This window comes from Schistocerca cancellata, unplaced genomic scaffold (genome assembly GCF_023864275.1).
Source record: "Schistocerca cancellata isolate TAMUIC-IGC-003103 unplaced genomic scaffold, iqSchCanc2.1 HiC_scaffold_336, whole genome shotgun sequence".
NCBI classification, from domain to species: domain Eukaryota; kingdom Metazoa; phylum Arthropoda; class Insecta; order Orthoptera; family Acrididae; genus Schistocerca; species Schistocerca cancellata.
Genome location: NW_026046354.1, coordinates 17501 through 22500, shown reverse-complemented (window position 1 = coordinate 22500; position 5000 = coordinate 17501). Strand labels below are relative to the sequence as shown.

At 53.0% G+C, this 5000-nt stretch overlaps 1 non-coding gene across 1 annotated transcript in view; it reads left to right on the top strand.

Annotated features, from left to right (window-relative positions):
* Positions 1–3676: 3676 nt before the first annotated feature.
* LOC126118134 (small subunit ribosomal RNA) overlaps positions 3677–5000 on the top strand; it is a 1909-nt gene continuing 585 nt past the window's right edge. The window contains exon 1 of the ribosomal RNA XR_007525588.1: positions 3677–5000. This exon is cut by the window's right edge and continues 585 nt beyond it. This is a non-coding gene — a ribosomal RNA (small subunit ribosomal RNA).

Genomic DNA, 5000 nt, shown 5'->3' with positions numbered 1-5000 from the left:
AGAGTTATATCGAATATGCCATATTCCCGCTGTCCCTATACATGCTGTAAGTAGCTCGCTTGCTACAGCAGCAGCAGCAGCAGCAGCACCACCTCCGCGCGCTTCCCTGGGGGCACTGAACCGCAGGATGCGAGACCCCACGCCCAGTGGCAAACAGGGCTCCTCTCAGAATATAGGCGGTCCCTACCCCTCACAACGATGACGGTGGGAGGGCCGTTTTACGAGACCATTTCCTGCGGTGCCAACGCTGTCGTAGAGCCGATACTCCATCTTTGGTACAAGGCAATCATTCCGCTGTAAATCAGTACGTCACTCGTAGTTCAGTCACCTCACAGCACTGCTCAGTAAACTATGCAGGCCCACATAGATAGATTATGATAGATTATATACGCAAATGCCCCTATACATGCTGAACGTCCGTACACACAAAATGAACCACACGTCAGCCACACACTCTATCACACACTACTCTCTGCCTGTAACAGACACAGATACAACTACTAAGCACCAGCATGGACCAACGTCCGGTGCATCCTATCCGCCACAGTACACCAACTACGCTATGATAACCAGACCGGGAGGTCCAATCATAAAACAGAATACCCCACTCGTCCGACAACCACAATTGCTCAGAGAAGCCACCAACACCCACACATGTCCTACACAGGGGTGCACCCATCACCACCACACTGCCTCGTCTTACAGCACAAACACACTGGCAGGAATGAAACACACAGGTCTGCCGCAACCACAGACACGGCTCGCCCCCTCTCACTGGCGAAAAGCGCATCCCGACGTGACATAACTCCTTTGACACACTGACGCTGCCTCGGGCATCCACGTCCTACGGTCGATATCAACGAACCTCCCCCCCCCCCCTCCCCCCCACAACACGCCATCCCATACCACATTGTGTACCGTACCCAAACCTAACGTGTACTGTACTACAACGCAATGTGTACCATAACACAACCCAGTTTGTACCTTAACCTAACCTATGTCACCTTAACCTAACCTATGTCACCTTAACCTAACCTATGTCACCTTAACCTAACCTATGTCACCTTAACCTAACCTATGTCACCTTAACCTAACCTATGTCACCTTAACCTAACCTATGTCACCTTAACCTAACCTATGTCACCTTAACCTAACCCATCTTGCACCTTAACCTAACCCATCTTGCACCTTAACCTAACCCATCTTGCACCTTAACCTAACCCATCTTGCACCTTAACCTAACCCATCTTGCACCTTAACCTAACCCATCTTGCACCTTAACCTAACCTATGTTGCACCTTAACCTAACCTGTGTTGCACCTTAACCTACCTCAATTTGCACCGCAATGTAACGCAATTTGCACCGCAATGTAACGCAATTTGCACCGCAATGTAACGCAATTTGCACCGCAATGTAACGCAATTTGCACCGCAATGTAACGCAATTTGCACCGCAATGTAACGCAATTTGCACCGCAATGTAACGCAATTTGCACCGCAATGTAACGCAATTTGCACCGCAATGTAACGCAATTTGCACCGCAATGTAACGCAATTTGCACCGCAATGTAACTCAATTTGCACCGCAATGTAACTCAATTTGCACCGCAATGTAACTCAATTTGCACCGCAATGTAACTCAATTTGCACCGCAATGTAACTCAATTTGCACCGCAATGTAACTCAATTTGCACCGCAATGTAACTCAATTTGCACCGCAATGTAACTCAATTTGCACCGCAATGTAATGCAATTTGCACCGCAATGTAATGCAATTTGCACCGCAATGTAATGCAATTTGTACCGCAATCTACCCCCACATTGTGCCTTAACCTAACCCACATTGTGCCTTAACCTAACCCACATTGTGCCTTAACCTAACCCACGTTGTGCCTTAACCTAACCCACGTTGTGCCTTAACCTAACCCACGTTGTGCCTTAACCTAACCCACGTTGTGCCTTAACCTAACCCACGTTGTGCCTTAACCTAACCCAAGTTGTGCCTTAACCTAACCCAAGTTGTGCCTTAACCTAACCCAAGTTGTGCCTTAACCTAACCCAAGTTGTGCCTTAACCTAACCCAAGTTGTGCCTTAACCTAACCCAAGTTGTGCCTTAACCTAACCCAAGTTGTGCCTTAACCTAACCCAAGTTGTGCCTTAACCTAACCCAAGTTGTGCCTTAACCTAACCCAAGTTGTGCCTTAACCTAACCCAAGTTGTGCCTTAACCTAACCCAAGTTGTGCCTTAACCTAACCCAAGTTGTGCCTTACCCTGCTCTGTAATTGGCATATGACACGTTACATTAATGTATTGTCCAACCGCAACCCGCTCAGAATGTTGTGTACACAGCTACGTGTCATCTCCCCATAACAGCTGCATTGCAGTGTGGTACGCCATAGAGACGTGTGGGAGTAATGGACGCAGTGGATGGCGATCAGCATGAGCCGTCTGTTCATGTAGTGGCGCGTGTATGCAGACGTAGTAGTCTCTTCTCACACAATGTGATAGCACGGTGCCCCGCGTTCCACATCTGCGACATGCTACAGAGGCCGGTTGACAGTTGGTCGCGCAATGGACATCGCATACGTACGGGGGCACCTTCCACGTGCCCTCTAGTCGGGCACATTTTGTTGCGTGGATGTGAGCGGATGTAGTGTGTCTTGACACCTGACAGGCAGGCATGCAATAATAGTTGACTTTGCAAACGGGGATGGACGTGTACGTTTACTGGTGACGTTACGCAAATGAACAACTGGTAACCCGTTGTGGTGCGGTTGTCCTTGCTGGAGGTACATCTGTGAGGGCAACGATCGGTACAGCTACGAAGCGGTCCCCACCATACCAACGAACGTGAATGTGAATCTGGGTGTGAAGCGATACGCGGCTGTGGGTGGGTGGGACTGTCCCCGGCCGGTGAGGGGGGGCCGCCCGGCGTGCTGGCCGCGCGGTGCGTGGGCGCACGCGCTACAGCCGGCTGGTGGGGGCGCCCAGTGGCAGGCGCGCCGGCCGACGGACGCGGCAGGCGGCGCAGCTGCGCGCCGGGGCACCCTGCGCGCGGCGCCGTGCAGCCAAAGTGGGTCCTCGCCGGCCCGGTGCGAAGCGCGGTGGACATCTGCAGTGTGCTGGTCCGATTGAGGACTGTGTGCGTTGAGGATGCGCCGCCGCCCGGCACTCGGCGCCGCGACGCCGTCTGCTGCTCGGTCGCCCCAGCGGTTCTCGCTGGTGGTTTGTATCGCAGTTGTGCAGACGTGTTGGCACGTGCGCTGTGCTGGGAGAGTTCGCTTCGGCACCCACGTGGGGCCTTTGCCCTTCTGTGGCGCTGGCGTTGGAGCTGCCGGTCACCGTAGGTGGCGCGTGTTGTCTCCCGCCGGCAATGCCACGACAGCACGCTCCCGGGCCTCTGTCGGCAGCGGCAAGCTCAGTTGGGAGCACGGGTGGTCGCACCTAAAGCGTCTACTCGCCTAACTCCGGGCGATTGCGCCTCTCTCGAACCCGACCAAGTACTTAGGACGGCGCTGCGCGCCGCCGGGACCTGAGAGGGTTTCGAGGTGTATTGTGCAGGGGAGCTCAGCCTCCTCCTGTTTGCAGAATAATTGAGCGGACGCTTGCGTGTTCGCGCGGGCCCCTGGGACACACTCCCGGGCGGCCGGCTGCTCAGCTCTAGTTGACGCAGCTCCCTGGTTGATCCTGCCAGTAGTCATATGCTTGTCTCAAAGATTAAGCCATGCATGTCTCAGTACAAGCCGCATTAAGGTGAAACCGCGAATGGCTCATTAAATCAGTTATGGTTCCTTAGATCGTACCCACGTTACTTGGATAACTGTGGTAATTCTAGAGCTAATACATGCAAACAGAGTCCCGACCAGAGATGGAAGGGACGCTTTTATTAGATCAAAACCAATCGGTCGGCTCGTCCGGTCCGTTTGCCTTGGTGACTCTGAATAACTTTGGGCTGATCGCACGGTCCTCGTACCGGCGACGCATCTTTCAAATGTCTGCCTTATCAACTGTCGATGGTAGGTTCTGCGCCTACCATGGTTGTAACGGGTAACGGGGAATCAGGGTTCGATTCCGGAGAGGGAGCCTGAGAAACGGCTACCACATCCAAGGAAGGCAGCAGGCGCGCAAATTACCCACTCCCGGCACGGGGAGGTAGTGACGAAAAATAACGATACGGGACTCATCCGAGGCCCCGTAATCGGAATGAGTACACTTTAAATCCTTTAACGAGTATCTATTGGAGGGCAAGTCTGGTGCCAGCAGCCGCGGTAATTCCAGCTCCAATAGCGTATATTAAAGTTGTTGCGGTTAAAAAGCTCGTAGTTGGATTTGTGTCCCACGCTGTTGGTTCACCGCCCGTCGGTGTTTAACTGGCATGTATCGTGGGACGTCCTGCCGGTGGGGCGAGCCGAAGGCGTGCGACCGCCTCGTGCGTGTTCGTGCGTCCCGAGGCGGACCCCGTTGAAATCCTACCAAGGTGCTCTTTATTGAGTGTCTGGGTGGGCCGGCACGTTTACTTTGAACAAATTAGAGTGCTTAAAGCAGGCAAGCCCGCCTGAATACTGTGTGCATGGAATAATGGAATAGGACCTCGGTTCTATTTTGTTGGTTTTCGGAACCCGAGGTAATGATTAATAGGGACAGGCGGGGGCATTCGTATTGCGACGTTAGAGGTGAAATTCTTGGATCGTCGCAAGACGAACAGAAGCGAAAGCATTTGCCAAGTATGTTTTCATTAATCAAGAACGAAAGTTAGAGGTTCGAAGGCGATCAGATACCGCCCTAGTTCTAACCATAAACGATGCCAGCCAGCGATCCGCCGCAGTTCCTCCGATGACTCGGCGGGCAGCCTCCGGGAAACCAAAGCTTTTGGGTTCCGGGGGAAGTATGGTTGCAAAGCTGAAACTTAAAGGAATTGACGGAAGGGCACCACCAGGAGTGGAGCCTGCGGCTTAATTTGACTCAACACGGGAAACCTCACCAGGCCCGGACACCGGA